Raw genomic sequence first — 22,439 nt, forward strand, 5'->3', positions numbered from 1 at the left:
TGTATTTATCTGCCTTTTCGTCCCCGTTCTGTTCAGTCAGTCAGCATCTCACAGTCACACCCAGCGATCCTGCCTGTTTTGCAGGGACTTAAAGCTGGTCTCATGGTGGGCCGTGCATGCTACTGAGTATCCCGTCATGTTTGAAGTGGCTGACTGTGCGCTAAAAGGGTGAGACTGAAAGAAACTGAGAGATTCTCTCCCGCTGTGACTCAAGCTGCCACCAGAGAGCTTTGGATCTGCATTTTTCCATGCGAAAAGGTGTAAGCCACCTGTGCTACTACTTAGCTTCCAATTGTCTGCACAACTGGAGAAGAAGAGAGAGAGATTTTGTGGATCTAAGTGTGTATTACCCTTCAGACCCGGATAACCTGACTTGTAAGCCCTCATGCACTTGCATGCGGTCAACTCCCAATTACACACCATTTCCATGCAGTTCCCGTCTGTCTCTGTGTGTGGTGACTTACATATTCAATGCTTTTTATTCACCTCTTTTTGTCAGTGTGCTAACGTGCTATGCATTCATGCATGTACTCTCGCAAGCAAGATATTTGACTATCAGCATATTGTAGCCTTTTCTGCACATGAACAGCCCACTTAGACAGAAACATGTACATCCAATTACACCTTATTTTAATGTGACACATAGGGGTGAGTAAATATGAAATCAGCATTACAGCAAAACTAGATATCTATGCACGTTTGTAATTTCTTAAAATAATGTTAGAATTCGTACAAATCATTCATTCATTCATTCATTCATTCATTCGTTCATTCATTTTTATTGATCTGTTTTATTTTGTAATTTCTTAAAATAATGTTCATTCATTCATTCGTTTTTATTTATCTGTCTGTCTGTCTATCTATGTTAGATATTGCACTACAAAACAACATTATTTTGAAATTGTAAATAAAAGATTGTTGGAGTATAATTAAAAAGGAAATACACTTCAGTCTTTGTAATTATTTGTGAAATTGTTTATGAGTGAAAATAGTTAAGTAAATTCTACATTTTTTCAAGTGTATAATATAAGAAATATAATATAATATAATATAATATAATATAATATAATAATGATGCACATTTAAAAATATGTTTGACATAAATATAAAAATATATAATTGTTTAATTAATATAATATAATATATTCAAGTATAATATGATGATGGATGGACATTTAAAAATATGTTTGACATCTAAAAAAATAGCAGTTTATTAAATAAACAGCTTACCCATTAACTGCTTTATTTATACATATAATATAATATAATTAATATAATATAATATAATATAATATAATATAATATAATATAATATAATATAATATAATATAATATAATAATGATGCACATTTAAAACTCTGACATAAAAATAAATATAAAAACATATAATTGTTTAATATAATATAATATAATATAATATAATATAATATAATATAATATAATATAATATAATATAATATAATATAATATTCAAGTATAATATAATGATGGATGGACATTTAAAAATATATTTGACATAAAAAAAATAGCAGTTTATTAAATAAACAGCTTACCCATTAACTGCTTTATTTATATATAATATAATATAATATAATATAATATAATATAATATAATATAATATAATATAATATAATATAATATAATATAATATAATATAATATAATATAACAATGATGCAATTTAAAAATATGTTTGACATAAAAAAATAAATATAAAAATAGCTGTTTATTAAATAAACAGCTTACCCATTAATTGTTTAATTAATATAATATAATATAATTCAGTTTTTGAGTGAAAGTAATTTCAAAGTAAATCCATTTTCAGTGTCATCTAAATGTTTCATTATATAATAATTCCACTTTTAAAATATGACATCAAATGGGTTTAAAACAACATGAGGTTAAGTAAATAAATAAATAAATAATATGCTCTAGTGTGTGTGTTTGCATTGATGTATTCAAAGGAACGCAACAGAACAAACACTGCAGAAATAATCCATGATCCAAGTCTTATGTCCTGTAAATAGTTTTGGATACAATAAACTCTAAGAGCATGTTTGCCAGCGCTGATAATGCATTTCACAAGCACAGTATAAAAATGACCTAGTTACATTCAACACAATGCTGTCTCTTCTTCCTACACACCCAGCGCAGACACTCACACGCACACATGCACCACTGCATCAATAAATCATAAACAAGAAATAAATTAACCATTAATTCCATGCTTGTGGAGAGCCGCTCACAGTTGGCCAACAGGAGCCTCTCTAGCTCCTATCTGGCACAGCTTAATTAGGATCCTCATATTTCCAGTGAACAAACAAAAGAAGGGGAAAAGAAGCAGAAGAAAAGCAGCAGGAGAACAGGACACTCTAAATAGGTTAGGACTCCCCTCTTGGGTCAAACTACCACAGCTTACAGTACTAATAGCAAACCAGCGAGGGGGGAAATGAAAGGAGGACAGAAATATTTTAACAGCCCCAGCTAACTCTTCTGAAAATGAAAAATCTGTAACCCTTAAGGCAGAAAAACTTCAACATAAGAATCTTTATATCAGTACTATATATATACTATACTATCAGGGGTGTTTCCTTTGAAGAGGCAAGGGAGGCAGTGTCTCTGCAACAAATTGGATGAGAAAAAAAAAAAAAAACACAGTACAAAAAATAAAACAATGCAAATATTATAAAATATGACATAAAAAGTGTACAAATCACTAGTTTTTCTAAAAAAACATTGTCCAATAGCAACACCAGCAGTTAAAGTTGCAGCGGGAGTCCACATCTTTCTCGCTTCCCCCGAGCCCATTGAGTTTTAACAGCCCCCTAAAGACTAATTAAAAAAAAAAAAAAGTTAACAATTCACACACTTAGATATAGCCACTTTGTCAAGTGGTGTGACTGTCTCAAGCATGGTTCAATAAATTACAACTTTTATAAATGAAAGATAATGCATAAAAATGTTAATACATACCTCTGGAATAATTGTACAAGTGTCTATTTTGGTAGAGGGCAATCTTTTTTTTTTCATTCATATATTGCTGAAGTTAACTAAGATTAGCAAGGTGTCCTGTGGTGTGACAGAAAATGTCCTTCGGTGTGATGCCTGTACTGTCACACCATAGGACAAGGATGTCACACAAGAGGACAAGGCCTCTTTAAGAAGCATTTTAAATAATTAAATATGATTTGTTTAACTCCTTTTTATTCTTTTTTGAACATTATCAGCATTCTTAAATGCCATAATTACATTAATTAAACTATTATCTGATGCTTTAGCAGAAAACTTGCACTGTTATAAAGTGTCATGAAAATAAGTAAAAAATGTGATACTTGGATCCACCAGAAGGAAGGAGATCCTAACAGAATAATGCACAAAGTAAATAGAATCAAAATGATGCCTTAAAATTCTAGGGCTGCCACCATTATAGTCGACTAACTGTTAGTCTACGAGAAAATTTTATTAGTCGCTTAGTCGCAGAAAAAAATTCCACAGGAAGTGGCGAAGTCATGCAGTCTGTGGTCTATGTGGTAATACAGTAGGGACATCCAAACACTAACCTAACATTCATCAACCTCAAATATGGCTTTTCATCTGAAAGATGTATGTAGTAGCAACTTCACATGGTCGTTTAATCTAATGTTAATCTAGAAAAATAAGCACTATTCAAGTGTCTGTGCAGAATGTGAAAGCTGAATAGTAGCGCGCTCACTGCATGACAGATGGAGGCGCCAGTGCAGTCACTTGCTCTTAAAATACTCTGTCATTTTTGCTTATACAGATAAAAGTAATACATCTTTCGAATCTGTAAACACTCTACATTTATTTGTGTGCACACAGAATAACAACGAAATGTTGCGCTTTTGTAAAATAACTAAAGCAAACCGGATGCGCTTTCTGCCAAACTTCGAAACTCCATGTATACTTGCCTTACAGACATAAAAATATGTATAGAGAGAGTGAAATGTCTGCTTTTAAATGAACTAATTCAAATAGAAAACAAATATTCTCAGATTATGTAGTCTGTATGAAACTTGCATACAGGCGCATCCACTACTGCAAAGAATAACGAGTCAGTGTCGCCAACTTCATCTCTTAAGCCGAAAACAAAGAAAGCACTAGTTTAACAATAAGTTATTAAAACATTAATGCAGTCTCCGTGCTGTTTTTCCCTGACACATTCATAATTATTATATCTGCCGCTGCACTGTGGCAAGTTTTTTTTGTGTGCGCTTGAGAACTTATTAGGCTATGTAGGCAATTCAAGGCTCATTATTATGATTTACATGATTTATTAATAAACATGCAACTAATAGTCAACTACTGCTTAAAATGAATGACTACTAGTCGACCAGAAAAATCTTTAGTCAAGGACAGCCCTAGTAAATTCCCATATCTGAAGTAGCTTCTTCTTTAAATTTCAACTCTGGTCTAATAGATCAAAAATCATATTCAAAAAACATTAATATTAAACTATCCACCTTTTTCTTTAAAGGTTGTATCAGTGATTCTAGGCTGAAACATAAAGTGTCACATTCAGCTGACCTTTCTTCACGATCTGCTCGCTGTCTGCCCCATAAATTGGCTGTAAAAAAAAACGTGTCTCTGTGGTCAGCCTAGGGTCCGAGATATGCCAAAAAAACAATCAGTGCTACCAACCATTCCACAGAAATACAAACAGTGTTCCAACCAATCACTGTCAGGGGGTTGGTGTTGTGGACTTTCGCTCTGCCTCCCTCACATCCCTGCACCAGTACGAAAGCCCACAACACCAACCCCCTGACGGTGATTGGTTGGAACACTGTTTGTTTTTCTGTGGAATGGTTGGTAGCACTTTTGGCATATCTCGGACCCTAGGCTGACCACAGAGGCGCGTTTTTTTTTACAGCCAATTTATGGGGCAGGCAGCGAGCGGACCGTGAAGAAGGGTCAGCTGAATGTGACACTTTATGTTTCAGGCTTGAAATCGCTGATACAACCTTTAACACGGAAATAAGCCTATGAGTGAGACTTCCGGTTCATTAGCCGTTATAGGGAAATAAGAAGTCAGACCCATACAATTTACAAATGGCCATGCACGGAAAGAAAAAGGTGGATACTTTGCTACATCATTGAAATATGTTTGTTCTGAAGTTGAGATAAGAATGTGGAGATAAGAATAGACATGTACTGTGTGTCAAGACACCCAGCAAAGTTAAAGATGGCTTTGTTGCAACGTTTCATTAACCTAATCTGCATCAGATACTATAGTTCTCGCTCTCTGCATGCAGTACCAGCAATTCTCTCGTGGTCTGACAAATCCACTGTGGAAATTTGCTTATTCTTTCAAAGCGCACACTGAATAAAAAAAAAAAAAAAAATCAGTTAAAATCACTTATTTTCTCTCTAATTTCATTTTAATGTGATCACATTTGCCTAAACTGAGGTTTTTTTTTTTTTTCAAATGATTTATTATCAGTCTACATAAGCTTTCTATTATCCAAAAAGATGCACAAAACAAAAACTGATTCATTTAAAAAAGCATTTGGCTGCTGTTTAACACCATTTCTTAGTTTGTAACAGCAGTAGCTGTGGTTGTAGAAACATAATCATACCGCAATTAGTAAATTAATTTCCATGGCTCAGTAATAACCGATGTCTCACCTCGCAAACAACTGGAGCAAAATGCCAAATCTAATGTCAAGCGTTTCAGGCCGGACAAAGAATTAGAGCAAACCTCGTCTGTTTAGTCATATGTCCTCCTTTAATAGCAATTAACCGTGGACAACAACACGGCAAACAAAACAAGTCGCCGTCGCACACCAATACAGCTCACATTTCTTTTAATTAAAAGTGTGCAAGATCATGGCTGACATTTTGGCTGTCCCCTGTGAGTGAGTCTTTGGCTGAACAAGACTCATCTGGTCTAATTAAATTGCAACAGAAGCCTCACACTGACTGGGTTGTTGACTGGTGCTGAGACATGTGGTTGACACGCTGCGGTTTGACAATAGAAGCGCTAGATAGTATACTCCTCCTAACATCCACAGAGGTCTTGAATCTATTCCAAAAATTCGCACTCAATTTTCACCCCCGCATATGCACTAACAACTTAATAATAGCCCTTGCATGTTCATTCAAACTTAACCTCCCTGTTCCCTATAGCAGACTCATAAGGGAAAAAGTTGTTATAGCAACTTTTATTCAGCATCATCAAAACATCTGCTGACATTCATATTTACGTGTGAAGGATTCTATTAAAGTCTTGGCAATCTTTGGATTATCATATGTATGAATAAAGCAAAATAGAAAACAGACAAAATCATATATATATAAATAGCTACTTTTTTTGCTTTTGTTTTTGAGTCTATTATGTATTGAAGACTTTTTGCCACAGGATAAAAAATAAATAAATAAATAAATAAATAAAAAGGTAACTGTTATTTTTAGGTCTAAAAGTCGCCTAATTTATTAATTGATTAATTAATTAATTAATTTATTTTTATTCTGTTGCAGACACCACAGAAATAGGATTGTGAGACGTAAACTCTGAATTTAGAGAAAAACGTCAGAATTGCGAATTACTTTTGTTTTCAAGTCTGTTATGTATGGAACACTTTTTTTGCCACAGGAAAATAAAATAAAATATAAAATAAAATACCTATGTGGGTCAAAGACATTAAGATGTCCACCTCAAAAGAAATTTACAAAAGCGATTTTATGTTCATAGAAAGCACAGTAAATGTACGTAAGGTGTCTACTTTTAATGTTTCAAATAAGTTTGTGTAGAATAAAATTTGAGGTAAAAGAGTTCATTGTCATTCAGTGTAACACAATATTTATGTAAAAATTCAAACAACATGCTTATTCTGACTTGTGCATAATAAAAAATATAAAACAATAAAGGAGCATATACAATTTCATTATAGTTGCAAATTTTAAAAATGTAGAATTACAACTAATTAGTATTTGGAGTGAAAGTAATTTGTCGTTAATAAGTCATAAATTGATTTTTGATATGCCTGACAAGACTGTTAACACTGAATGTATGATATTTATTTTTTGCTCAGAAAAACAAAAACAAAAATGCAATTTAATTAAACAGAAAACCTATTAATATTTTTTGGAAAAACAACAACAATTTAAAGCTGTATTACACTTATTGTTTTTATGCTTAAACCCTTTTCGTCTTTGGCCCATGACATTTATAACTTTGTTTTTAAATCTGTTATGTATGGAATACTTTTGCCATAGGATAAAATAAATAAACAAATAAATAATAAAATAAAGTAACTATGTAACTTATAACTGTCAGGATTATGTCTTGTTCTGTTCTGTTCTCCCAGTGTTTTCTCCCCTTCTGTTTCTAGTCATTTTTGGTTTAGTCCTTGTCTTCCCCTTTTGGTTCGTGTTCAGTTGGTTTAGTCTTGCCCATATTTGTATTTCCCCCTCGTTATCCTTGTTATCTCGTTCGTAACCACACCCCTGTTTCAGTGTATATAAGTCTGTGCTCACTCCCCTTTGTCAGTCGATAATGTTACATTGCGTTTGCTTCTCCTGGTTTGTTTTGGTTTATAGTTTACTCAGTTTCAGTGTCAGTCTAGTTTATGTTTGTTGTTTCTTTAATAAATATGGTCTTCATTTATACTCCGGTTTCTGCAAGTTTCTTCCTGGCTCCATCTCCACGGCAACGTGACAATAACTTTGTTTTTGAGGCTGTTACATACGGAAGACTTTTTGCCACAGGATAAAAAAAATAACTAATTAATAAATATCAAATAAAATAACTATGTAACTTATAACTTTGTTTTTGAGGCTGTTACGTATAGAAGACTTTTTGCCACAGGATAAAAAAAATAAAGGGACTGTTATTTTTATCTCTTTATTGTAAAGTCACCTTTTATTATTATTTTAATAGAAAAGACACCACAGAAACAGAATTGTGAGATTTAAACTCTGAATTTAAAGAGGAAAAAAAGTCAGAATCGTGAGATGTGAATTCTACCAATGTCTTGCAAATCTTTGGATTATCATACATTATGTCTGAATGAAGCAAAATGGTAGAAAACAGAATCATACATATAAATTGCTGCTTTAAAAAAAAAATGTTTTTAGTCTCTTATGTATGAAAGACTTTTTGTCACAGGATAAATGAATGAATGAATAAATGAATGAAGGTAACTGTTATTTTTATTTCTTTATTTTCTGACTTGTTTTTCTCTCAATTCTGAGAAAAAGTCCTGTTTGTGAGATATAAACTCAGAATTGCAAGAAAAAAAGTCTGTACTTTAAGATATAAGATTTTTTTTTTAATTCTGTGGTGTTGTGAGAACAGTGAGATGTAAACTCAGAATTTAGGGGGAAAAATTGTCAGAATTCTGACTAAACTAATAATTTGCTTATTACTTCCGATTTATATTTTTGCACCATTATTCAGTTAAAGGAGAACTCCGGTGTGATTTTGACCTAAAGTGTATTGAATCATGATACCGAGTGTGAACGTACCTCCATATCTCATCTCGGTTTGTGTCCAGCAGTCCGAAATCTGGGGTCAGTTAGCCGATGCTCACAACAGGTTGTCAATGAGAGTCAATAGGGCATCGAAGTAGCAATGTAAATAAATCATTGTTTTACGCCATTTACGAGGCACAAAGTAGCTCCACACTTCATTGGTAGACTTCCAAGGGCCCTGACATTTAAAACGAGACATTGAGAACTCAGAAAAAGCACCGGTAGTTTATTTACAAGAAGATTTATACAGACAGTACCTGGAAGAGAAAATCCGGTCGCCGCCATCTTGAACTTAGTCACGATAAGTCGAGTGTCGAGCACCAAGGAATTTATCAGGTTATCAACTTATCAGGTTGTAGTTTCCTTCGTGCTCGACACTCGATTTATCGTGACTAAATTTAAGATGGCGGCGACCGGTCTGTTCCTGGTGGAAAATGTCTGTATAAATCTACTTGTAAATAAACTACCGGTGCTTTTTCTGAGTTCTCAATGTCTCGTTTTAAATGTCAGGGCCCTTGGAAGTCTACCAATGAAGTGTGGAGCTACTTTGTGCCTCGTAAATGGCGTAAAACAGTGATTTATTTACATGGCTTCTCCGATGCCCGATTCACTCTCATTGACAACCTGTTGTGAGCATCGGCTAACTGACCCCAGATTTCGGACTGCTGGACACAAACCGAGATGAGATATGCAAGGTAAGTTCACACTCGGTATCATGATTCAATACACTTTAGGTCAATATCACACCGGAGTTCTCCTTTAATGCAGGACATAAAAACATGTTTCAGCTGTCTGCCTTCATCATTATACCACTCTAAAAAAATTATAAATAAAAAATGTGTATTGTCGGTCAGTCATTTTCTTCCTGTTGGTGCTTCCTTGCCAGAATATGACTCATTTTACCTTTATACTGGCTTGGTACTGCTGGCATTTACAGATTTGCTTGAGCAACAGATCTTGCTGTAAACTGTGTTTGACACAATTATGGCTTACATGCTTGTGAATTATTAGGGAAGATTTAGTATGGCATATCGAGGTCTTTTACCGCCACCATGCAAATTTTCCTCAGCTGACGTCATCAAGAATCTCCTTTGGTCTTTCTCCTGTAACAGATGAGATGACAAGAGGGGTCTGTCTTCAACTAGATGAGTTAAGAATCTTACAGACACATTTTGAGGATTTCATCATCTCAATCCAAACCGCATCAATGTTTTGACAGGCATTTAAAAAATTGCCCAGACTGGGAGAATGATGAGCAGACTCTGCCTTTTTCCGCTTTCAATCTGATGAAAATGATTTTTTGCGCAAAATATGCCTGAAGTCACCTTACTGTCTGTCTAAATGTTAGCCTAATTGTCGAGATGTGCAGGCACATCATTAGTCATTTCTTCCTCTTTGCATGCACCAATTTTTACTGTTGAATAGCAATGAAAGGCATTATGCCCTTGCTGTGAAACAAAAGTGGATCTCTGATCTCTTCCCATACAAGAGCAGCTGAATTTCAGTAATTTTGTATGCAGAGGTGAAGAGGGCTTTTTGCATTGCACTGAGGTCATGTGACATTTAGCATGAGCCCATCTTTGATCTTCAAGAGAAAGACAAGAGTGCAAGATGTAAAACTAAGTGTGATGTACTCCAAAGAAAATATTGATTTGAAATCTATGTTGCACCATTGCCAAAGGGAACAATGCATATTTAAGGCTCATTACTTCCTGTTCAAAGCACGAAACTTTGCTCCAAACACACAATGGCTGTGTCCAAATTCAGGGTCTGCATCCTCCTTAGGATCCTTCCCACCCGGTTGAAGGAGGAGGGGTCCACCGAAGACTGCAAAACCTGGAAGTAGGTGTCTGTGAATTTGGACAGCCTACCCTTCTTTCAGTTCCCTCCCTTACCCGTTGCTCATATCGTGTCGCCTAGCAACCGTGATAGCGCTAAGCAAGAAGTAAGGTTATCTGTACTGCACAAAACAAAAGAACTGCTCTATCGTCCCTAGGGGATATTCACACAGGCAGTAAGAAAGAAGCTAGTTTACGAAAGTGACATACAAATGTAAAAAAAATAAGCTTAACGCTAAAACCAAAGGCCTAACTAGACAACCGCTGTAACAAAATATTTTTTGAAACGCCAGTTTTTTTAAAAAACTTACATCACTACTACCGTTCGCTTTGTCCGCTATTATTAGAAAATTCTGGAAGCGCTCTGCCGAAATGAATTATGGGATAGGTAGGACAGGAAAGGATCCACCAGACCCATCCTTCCAATTCGGGGAAAAGGACGTATTTGTGGGCCGCATTTGAAGGATCCTACGAATTTGGACAGCCTTCGTCGCGGCGCTGTGACGTAACATCCTTCAAATGAGTCCCCAGAAGGATGTAGACCCTGAATTTGGACACTGCCAATGTTTTAGCTCAGTGTATTTAATTGCCATTTGTAACTGGCTGCTCTGTGAATTAGACAGTAACTAAGGCTGAAGTGTGTCAACTGTGACAAATGGCTGTGGTATTTAGAGTTGCATCTCTGTTGTTTGTGTATGCTAATGACATGAAGGTGGACACAAATATACTCACTCAGACATAACTATATTCGCTCTCTGAATCAGCAGCTTTATGACCTAGCGTATAAATATATCCTGTAGCAAACAACACGTTCACTGTAGCACATAGACTGTTATAATTCATCCTTTAATGTTAATATTGGCTATGACACAGCTGAATCACTGAGTCAGTTTCTGTACTGGATTTTTCTGACTGAATTTGAGGAAGCCATGACAGATAATATCCATTAATCGTCAAATTCTCATAAAGTAACTAAGACTGAAGGCACAAGAAAGGAACTGCTGGCGTCTGGAAAAGACTATATCAGGTCTCTGTGCACAGACCTTTACCTGGACACTGGACAGTCCCAAATGAACTGGACCTGCACTATTACACTTAGTAATTGCAGTGAGCTTGACACAGAGGGCAGACAAAGTGAAAGAAAGAAAGAAAGAAAGAAAGAAAGAAAGAAAGAAAGAAAAAGAAAGAAAGAAAGAAAGAAAGAAAGAAAGAACAAGGTTAATTAAAATATAATTGTTTATAAAAATATATGTACTGTATAAACATTTATATGCATTACCATTCAAAAGACTTGGGTCAGAATTATTAAGCAGCACAACTGTTTTTGATATTGATAATACTAAGAATTTTTTTCTGAAGGCTCATGTGAAACTGAAGACTGAAGTAATGGCTGCGCATTTCACAATATAAATATACATTTTTTAAATCGTATGTCTGTTATATACACTACCAGTCAAAAGTTTATGAACATGTTTAATGTTTTTTAAAGAAGTGTCTTCTGCTCTCCAAGCCTGCATTTTTTTTTAATCAAAAGTACAGCAAGAACAGTACAATTCTGTAATATTTTTACTATTTAAAATAACTTTTTTCTATTTGAATAATTTAAAATGTAATTTATTTCTGTGATCAAAGCTACATTTTCAGCATCATTACTCCAGTCATCAGTGTCACATGATCCTTCAGAAATCATTCTAATATGCTGATTTGCTATTCAAGAAACATTTATTTATTTCAGTTGAGTAATTTTGTTCTCAGGATTCTTTGATAAATAGCAAGATCCAAGATCCAAAGATCAGCCTTTATCTGAAATAAAAAGCTTTTGTAACATTTTATACTATTCCATTAATACTTTTATTTAGGAAGGATGGTTTAATTGATCAAAAGAGATGATAAAGACATTTATAAAGTTACTAAAGATTTCTATTTCAAATAAATGCTTGTCTACTTATTTTGTTTTCAACATAATAATAATAATAATAAATGTTTTGTGAGTAGCAAGTCTGAAAATTAGAATGATTTCTGAAGGATCATGTGACTGGAGTAATGATGCTAAAAATTCAGTGTTGAAATCACAGGAATAAATAACATTTTAAAATATATTCAAATAGAAAACATTTATTAGAAATAGTAAACATATTTTAAAATTTTACAGTTTTTGCTGTACTTTGGATCAAATAAATGCAGGCTTGGTGAGCAGAAGAGACTTCTTTAATAAAAAAAAAAACATTAAAAATCTTACTGTTCAAAAACTTTTGACTGGTAGTGTATTTCTGTCAAATAAATGCAACTTTTATGAAACTTAAAAATGGTAACACTTTAATTTAAAGTCCCCATGAAATCAAAACCATTTTTTGTTTTTGGTTTTTGGTTTTTAGTATGAATATGTTAGCCTTTTTCCCTTTTTCCTTTTCCCTGTGTTCCAAAACATTGACAAAACTCACATTTACAAGAAATAAGCATTCAAAACTTGTGTACCAAGTTCAGTTCAGTGGACCTTTAAGAACCAGTTCTCACTATTAATAAATGCTATTGCTAATGTATTTATAAAGCACATATGAATGTCTTACTCTGCATGACCATATTTTAAAAAACCCCATACTTAAATTTAACAAATTTTATATGTATAAGTATATAAATGAGAAGAAAGGAAGATGAAAAAGAAAGAGAAAGAAAGAAAGAAAGAAAGATTAAGGCACTTGGTCAACGTTCTTTCAGAAGTGCCTATGATGCAACGTACTGTAACTCCAGCAGCAAGATGAGGCTGTAGATTGTGAATAGGATAGAGCTGCTTTTATCAGTGCAGGGAATATGGCACACAGTAACAAATATTCCATACAAAACTCAATATGTCCCTAAACAGACACATTAAATATTGCATCAGAAAAAGCAGGCAGAAGCGCACACCACTGTAGAAAACAGGGCCCCAAATCTGCGGGATGTGCAGGCAAGAAGAGGTTATCTGGAAGGAGAAAAATGGTGGAACTGGGAGAGTGAGGGAAATGAATTTTTAATAGATTTCACGGGTGTATGTTCGCATGGGTATACCGTGTACACGTGTGTGCATTTTTTTTTACCCCAGCCAAATAGACAACCACTACACACTGATTTGTACAGTATACAATTCCACAAGCTCTGCTGTCTGACCTCTACTGTATTGCCACTGATAAGTTCATGCCTGACCACTGCACGTGTCCTTTCATGACCCCGCCTATTACAGAATACAACACAAAAGACGAAAGCAACACGAAGGAAAAACTTATTATGAATATAACTCATCAAAACACATAGGAAGGTCAAATGGACGTGGAACCAAACAATGTGACTCACAATAATGCACTTTTACCCTGCAGGCCAGTGCTGAACAGTTTTGAGCAAAAAGCGAAAGTGAACACTAACCAGAAAGTGCTCAAAACACAGGGGATTCATAGTGACACAAAGAGAAAGAAAAGCGGTGTAGCAGCATGCTGTCTAGAGATGGCCACTTTTTCAACCCTTGTTTTCTTAAATCCAAAGAGATTAACAATACACTTTGGAAGTTCATTCAGCGTTCAGGAATCTTATGAGACTAGTGCTGATTTTCATGGAAGGATCAACACCAAGGACGTAGTAGTCACAGGAGACCTGGGACACCACTTAAGGAAAAAGAAAAGTTCTCAAAGTGTTCAAAAACATGAAAATATCCAGGAAATGCTCAACTGCTATACATAAACGTGTCATGTAGAGTCATATATATGACTACCATGAACAGTAGTTTACTCTCAAGATTTCTAGCAAAAAGAAACCATCATCAAGACCCACTTGTGAATGTCTACTTGTCTACATCACTACATTAGCAAGTCAGACATCTACCGTTGAAATGTATGCAAAGTTTTTAACAAAAACACGCTAGATGCAGCAGCTAAAGATGTTAATTGTTAATTATGCTAAAATCTTCACACAGCAACAGCTATCTGTCTAGAAATGAAATGAAGGATGCATTTTCCAACTTCTTTGTCAGAGCTGTGTCTGACAACTCAACATCTGCATGTTTTGTGACATATGGCTTTGCCGATGTGTTTATACACCACCAGCCTTGATTGTTTTTATAATTTCTAGATTAAAAAGCTTCAATTACTCCTAGCACAACAATTCAACCACTGTGTTACTATTATCTGTGCAGAACTGAATTGAGAATGCCTTTTACATTCTAATTGCTACATGATCTTATGACGAAAACGTACCTGTGGGAACTTTCTCACAAGATGCGAAATACGTACAAATAAGTACATATGACTGCAGTTTCCAACAGAAATGAACATTAGAGGTGGTAAAACGGTGAGCACTTGTAATCGTTTTCATACACAGTTATGATTACAGCTCCATATATTTCACTTTCCAGACATAACAAGCTTGCTTGGTTGCTCAGCCGGCACAGAATTGCACTTAGGATGCGGAGTCCTTCGGTACGAATCCCGTGAAAAACATGACTCACAATGAAAGAGCTGAAAGATGAGAGATCGAAAAACAAGCTAGAATGGCATGCTTCCAATTGTGTTTTTATGGCACATTCACTTTTGTTCATACTATCGGGTAGGTTTAGGTCTAGTGCAGATGCTATGTTATTTTAAAACATCATGGATTAGCATTAAAGTTCACTCAATGGATATTCTAAGTCAGAATTGCGGTGACACATTACAAAACGTTCACTTGTTGTTGTACGTATTACGTGCCTTGTAAAAATAGTTCCCACAGGTACATTTTCGTCATGAGATCAGGTTGTCTAACATTTCTAAATCTGAATCAAAAACGATGTAGCAAACAGGTTGCAGAATTGCATTTCCAATTGCAATGTATAAGGAAGGTTAAAGTAATATATTTCATACTGTTCAATAAACTTTTGTGGAACACTTCTCAGAATGCATTACCTAGGCTGAATTTCTTTGAATTGCAATTCAATAAATTCCTTTTCCTCCTTCCGGTGTGGCCAATTCAATTCACGGTTACAAACTAAAAAGGGAGACGATTCTTCAGTTCTGAATTTTGCAGAGCCCTGGCTGTATGACAATCAATAACTTTGTTTCTAGAATCCGTCCATTATTGCTGCACCTTGCCGAACCCATTACAGAGGCCTAATGCATCTTGAGGGACTCGAGCCCTCCTACAGATGGCAAGCGCTTTGATGCATGATTCCTTACTTCCACTGTACCAGGATTATTACGGCGCTGCTCAATCAACCCCCTGCTTTCCACGACTTTTGGAGGCATTTGGGAAAATAAATCTATATCAACTCTGTGTCATACAGTAATGAGTATGCATACGTCGGTATATTTATGCATGTGCGTGAAGGGGTTAGACAGTGAATATACATCTTTGAACAGCCGTCTGCGGAGACCTTAAAAGCTCACTGAAATGGAAATATGGTTAAATATAGATTGATTAGTTTGTTTGTTGTTGCAGATTGATGTTTTCAGAATACATTTTGCATATTTATCTCATTTATCTGAACTAAACAACATGGCGTGCCACCATACAATATCAGGAAATAACAGGCAGGTGCTCACCACATGGAGAAGAGATCTTCCCCTTGGCCATGTTTTTGTTGTACTAAAGAGCCTTCTCGTTAGGGTTTGCTTCTTAAATCTGCAAGAAAGCACAACATAAATGAATTAATCAAAGATCGCAGATGAAACGGAGGGTGAAAAAGAACAAGGTGTAATTAGGAACAGACAAAACAAACATACAATCAATAGTCTGCAGAAGCTTAGAACACAACGGAACACCCTTATGGATGTGAAAACCAACACAGTGTGTTATTACGGCGAATGCTGTCTGCAAGCTCCGTGTTTCACAGCTTTAACCATAATCTCTTGGGCTCGGGTTTCATATGCGCTTCCAGCAAAGTCTGGGCCAAGCCACAATGAAACTTTTGCAAAATCAATATCATGTAATATGTACAAAGCCCGACTTGAAAAAAAAAGAGGCTTTACCTTTTTTGCTTCCTCTATCCTCTTATGCACTACACAGGAAGCTGTTCTATGACACAGGACATTGTTCTTGTTATTTAAAACCCAGAAATCTCACAGCAAGGATTTTGGAATATCTATATCCCAGTCCACTCGCGCTCCTCCTTTCTGCCTTGTGGAAATCATTTCATTCTGACAGTATTTCTCTCTTTCTTTTACGGTCTGAAAAGACACTAATGAGTCTCTCTATACAGGCCTGGCAGTAGACAGAGGCAAGGTGATTATGCAAACACCAGGTCCTGAATTGCTAATGAAAGCTGGGGAATATGTAGAAGACAACTGTGTAGTAAAGGAAAAGGAAAAAAAGGAGTAGAAAGTTTGTTTCTGGACTCTCTTGTAAAATCAGTCCTGACACTCAGTGCTATTAGTAGCCCATTAAGCAGTTCAAGGACAATAGCTGTCCTCCTGTTTGATCATTTATCCTCCGGATCTCGTTGTTATGCTCAGTGCCTAAGTTCAAGACGGCCGTAGAATATCAATGGCCTTGCTGAAAGTGGGCAAACTAGGTAAAATAATTCTTCTTGGCTCTATTTACGAAATATTGTTTCATAAGGCCTCACGTTGTTTATCTTCCCTATCAAGTACTGGAGCAATAACCTTGTTTTGTTTAAACATAATGAAGCAAGTTTTGGTGCCATATGAAAGCATAGCATTTCAAAAGCACGAGCTGAAAAGACCCTTGATATTGATTCATGCCTGTGGGTGTTACAATCCACACTGAAAAAGTAGGACAACTCAACCTGCGCAAGGTGAAATGACAAAGCGTGCCTTCCCTCTCTTATTCCCCTAAACATACCGGCTGTATCCGTTCAGTGAAAGGACCACAGGAGGAGGACAGCAAATAAAATTCATCTCAACCCCTTCCTTAATCATCAGCCGTAGTTTCCCCAAAGCCACCGTCATGGATAACACATAGAGGCAATCAGCCTGTCATTGTTTTCTCAGACTCTGTTGTATAAAATGGCTTCCTCTTTAAAGAAGAGAATGACGTGCTTTACACGTAAGATGCCTGCTCAGAGTGTCCACATTTAGTTATTATTCATAAAAAAGTAGTCTCAGGCAGTTATGGGTTATGGTTCTCTTCTCAAATTGCTTAACTAATAACTAATGCCTTTATTCTTAATAGTTCCAGCTTTTCTTTTCTGAAAGGCTTTCATCTTGTCAAAACCACACTGAAAAGTGTTCAAAAAGGCACCTGGGCAGAATGAACGAATGAACTTACTGTAAAGACCCAAGTTTCAGTATTTATTTTTTTCTTTGTTGAGAAAGCTTTTAAAACTTTATGGTTTAGTATAGTATTAAAGCTAAACTTAAAATGAACTCAAAAATAGCAGATAAAATACTACTACTACTACTACTACTACTAATAACCAGTCTGGCTGTGAAGGCCTTGCATGAGAAGGCCAGGAGGGCATTTTATGCCATAAAATCACGATTTGGACAATTACAACTACCAGTTAGAACATGGATTAAATTATATCAAGCAATCATTAAACCAATTCTACTGTACGGGAGTGAAATTTGGGGACCAGTATTAAAGTTTGAAAATTGGGATAAAAGTCTAATAGAAAAAACACAATTGGAATTTGCAAAAAACACACTAATGGTAAACAGAAGCACTTCTAACAATGCCTGCAGAGCTGAACTGGCCTTATACCCCTTACACATTGAAATTAAAAAAAGAGCTATCACCTGACTCAATCTGACACCAAATCTCTTCAATATGAAGCCCTTCTTGCCAATGAATCCCCCACAGTGTCTCATCCTCTAAATACACTCGTCCTCCAACTAATAAATAAAACTCAAACTGAGTCTGACTCCAACCACAACCCTAACATCCACAAAGAAATTGACAAAGATCTAAAGTATAATTATGATGAAAAATTAAAAAATGAATTTAATCTCCAAACCAAACTCCAGTGTTATTCGGCCCTAAACAGAACCACCAAATTGGCAGATTACTTATCAATTAAACACATCAAAGAAAGGCAAATTCTTACACAATATTGACCATGAATTAGAAATAGAAAAAGGAAGACACTAAAAAAAACATGGATTCCTAGAGAACAGCGAATGTGTAAACATTGTAACTTCAGTCAAATAGAGGATGAGAAACACTTTCTTCTTGTCTGCCCCAAATACACCACTACAAGGCAAATCTTCTTTCCACAATTTGAAACATTGAATTGTTTATTTTTGTCTCTAAATGACTCAGAGAAATTACACTATAGACTCGGAGAAGATGATGGCAGTCAAACTAGCTGCAAAATATGTATATACTATACACACCATACGAAATGGTTAATTAATTATATTTAATTTCACATAATGTTCATTATATATCTGTCATTATTATAATCAATATTAGAAATGCTGTCTGCTGTTTTTATGTTTATTTATTGTATTTAATTTAATATATTTATTATATTTTCTCTGATTTATTGTCTGTTTTATTACCTTGATGTTATTATACTCTGTATATAAAATGCTTTGGCAATACTGTAACAAATTTCATGCCAATAAAGCTACCTGAACTGAACTGAACTACTGGCAATTTTAATAGGATAGTTTAAGAAAAAAAAAAAAGTTTCAATTCTTTGGAACACAAAAGAAGATATTTTGAAGAATGTTCATGCATTAAATGTCAGTAGGGTCAAAAACAACACTGGGTAAAGGAAAATAAATCATATAGAATGAGTAATTACTTCTCATTTTTGAGTGAACCAGTCTACATAATATTTCATCATATTATTAAAAAAATAATAAAAAAGCAAGGATGCCTTAAATTGTAAAGACATTGTTAAGATCACTGCTTCTACAAAAATATTTAGCAGCTCAGCTATTTTCAGTATTAATAAAAATAAATGTTGCTTTTTACAGTGAATTAGCATAGTAGAATGGTTTCTGAAGGATTATGAAAATTCAACATAGCCATCACATGATAACTATTTATATTAGAAAACAGATCAATAATTGAAAAATAGAAAACAATGATTTTAAACTGCAATAATACTTCATAATATGACATTTTTTCTGCATTTTTGATGTAGGCTTGGTGAACATGAAAGACGTACCAACACCAAACTTTTAAACATATACAGCAGGACTCTTAAAGGGATAGTTTACACCCCTGCATTAAAAATGAAAATTAACCCATGTTTTACTCACCCTCAAGCCATCCTAGGTGTATATGACTTTCTTCTTTCAAAAATATCCATATTTAAAACTTTATAAACCACAATATCTTGCTTCCACTCACTTTCGTACTCGCGTTCATGAGAGAATGGCGTTCCAGTGGATGACGTAGGACCTAGGCGTAGTGTAAGCTTCAGTGAGAATAGTCTCACGAGAACCAAGTTTTGTTTCAAAGGAAAACCAGTCTCCTCTTGGCTTATATTAAAATCCTCTGACATTTTTCTTTACATATCCTCGTTTTGTACTTCTAATTCATGACCACAGTTTTGTTTTGTTCTCTATGTGCTTCCGCATTTGTCCTACTGTACATCATCCGTTTGAATGCCACTTTCTCTTGAACACATGTACGACAATATAGCAGGGATTACGATTTATAAAGTTTAAAATATGGATATTTTTCTCACAAAAACATTGATTTGCTTCAGAAGGGCTTTATTAACCCCCTGGAGCCATGTGGAGTTATTTTATGATAGATGGATGCACTTTATTGCCCTTCAAAATCTCAACACCCATTCACTGCCATTATAAAGCTTAGAAGAGCCAGGACATTTTTTAATATAACTCCAGTTGTACTCTTCTTATAGGAGAAAGTCATATCCACCTATTATGGCTTGCCGGTGAGTAAATCATGAGGTAATTTTCATTTTTGGGTGAACTATCCCTTTTAAAGGAGACATTCACTTCCAGAACAAAAGAGTCAGAAAGAAATTATGTTTCTTGAGGAAAACATTTCAGAAAATATCTCCATACAGTGGACCTTCAATAGTGCCCCAAAGTTTGAGCTTCTAAAATGCAGTTTAAATGCAGCTTTAAATGGCTCTGAACAATCCCAGCCGAGGAAGAAGGGTCTTATCTAGCAAAACGATCTGTCATTTTCTAAACAAATTGACAATGTATATACTTTTTAACCTCAAACGCTCGTCTTGTCTATTCTCTGCGATGCGCATGCAAACTCCAAGTGTAATCCGGGTCAATACAGTTAGTATAGGTCAAGAACACTGTTTTGTAAAGGGCGTTTGATCTTTTTTGCATTGTCACTTTGTAAATACTGGGTTGGTACTTCTGCAGCGATGCAGAATGATTTTGAAGTTGGAGAAGAAAACGAGACGGGAGTTTTTCAACCTACCCTAACTGTATTGACCCAGATTACACAAAGTTCGCAAAAAAGTGTGAGGTTAAAAAGTATAAAAATTGTCAATTTATTTAGAAAATGATGGATCGTTTTACTAGATAAGACTCATCTTCTTCGTCTGGGATCGTTTAGAGCCCTCTGAAGCTGCATTTAAACTGCATTCTGGAAGTTCAAACTTGGGGGCACCATTGAAGTCCACTATATGGACAAATGTTTTCCTCAAAAAACAATTTCTTATCGACTGAAGAAAGGGGGTGAGTAAATCATTTCTAAATGTTTATTATGGAAGTGAACTTCTCCTTTAACAAAGAAAAGAACAAAGGCCCTAATGCTAGTATTTATTAAACACTGGTATGTCCTCTCATTGACCAGCGGCCACAGTGATATCTATCTGATTCAATTATTCTGCCCACATGGACATCTTGCTAAATCCCTTTCAATCTCGTGTGCTTGATTAGTCTTCAGTTCATGCTTGATTTGCCCTTTGCTGTGCATCAACCTGGGGCCTGTTGTAATGGATAACAACACACCAATTAATCCCATCATTGTGGCAATTAAATCGATTGAGTGCTCTGATACCAGCGGGGAATCCGGTGGGTGCCGAGGGGACGGGAGCAGTGGATTGATGCTCCCAAGAGCCTCCAGGACACTAACACAGATGAGCACATCTGCAGCACGTTCAAACAAAGAGTTAAGCGCTAGAAAGAGTGAAACAGAACATCAGTTTAACACTACATAAACTGTGCTCTAATATAATGTGACATTTTAGGAAGGGAGCTTCTCCCCTCCTGAGTTAAACCAGACTCCATTAGTGGGGCTTGTTAGCATGGGTCAAGTTTGATCCTTGTGGGGATAGAGTGTGTCGGTAGACTGTTTTGAAGTAGCTTGTGTTTAGGCAGTGGGGATGCTGCACAGCCCTAGTGAAGACTTAGTGTCATGGTGCTCCTAAGGGGGTCTGGATTATAGAGATTTCAACTAACTTGCCCTGGCGCAGTTAAGCTGTAGCATGACAGCGAAAAAAGTTCTTGCTTTTTGCGACTGCCTTCATTTCTTCATTCACAATCACTACTTTTTCTTCATTTTTAAACGGCACTGCGCAAATGCCTTTTTAACCGTGTAAAATAAATAAATAATAAACAAATTAATGCAATTTAATTAATACAAACACAAGCACTTTTTACAGTTAAAAACAGATAAAGGTGCATGTCACTAAAATAACAAATCATAACAAAACAAATTAATTATATTATATAAAAAGATGTGTTGTGTTGACCTTGTTTTCAAACAGTCAAATAAAGGCTTCCTCTTTTTCCTTTTTCTGTATCAATGATCTTTGATCTGTGCGTTCTGCTTCATTTGTGTTTCCCATTCATCGCCCTCTCTCTCTCAGATTTTTTTCCGATGTCTTTTTCTCTCCCTGTGTCTCTTCTTTGTCTCTGCTCTTTTGCCATGCTCATGTTGGGTAAATGAGAAGTGGCAACACACACAGACACATGTACAGCGTCTGTTCTCATTATCTCAAAGAGAACTGCCTCCTCCCTCGGCCCCAGTGGCACTGTGCAGTGCAATCCAAGGAAAAAAAAGAGATGAATGCACTTAGAGCACTCATCAAATTAGTGCAAGTGCAAATAAACAAAGAATCCAATGTTGTACTGAATGACAGAGAATGGGATTGAAAAGGAAAGACAGATTTACTGAGAAAAAAATTGAAGCTACCGCTTTTCACATTGATATCAAAGGTTTGGGTATGAAGCTTAGGGTTTTTAAATAAATGAATGTGTT

The 22,439-nt window shown here is 35.4% G+C and overlaps 1 protein-coding gene across 1 annotated transcript in view; it reads right to left on the minus strand.

The window, feature by feature from the left end:
- lingo2 (leucine rich repeat and Ig domain containing 2) overlaps window positions 1-22,439 on the minus strand; it is a 310,446-nt gene that overhangs the window by 117,335 nt on the left and 170,672 nt on the right. Inside the window, exon 4 of the mRNA XM_073820548.1 lies at window positions 15,869-15,947. The gene's annotated coding sequence lies outside the window, so the exon portion shown is untranslated. The remainder of the gene's footprint in view (window positions 1-15,868; window positions 15,948-22,439) is intronic.

Source organism: Garra rufa, chromosome 16 (genome assembly GCF_049309525.1).
Source record: "Garra rufa chromosome 16, GarRuf1.0, whole genome shotgun sequence".
Taxonomy (NCBI): domain Eukaryota; kingdom Metazoa; phylum Chordata; class Actinopteri; order Cypriniformes; family Cyprinidae; genus Garra; species Garra rufa.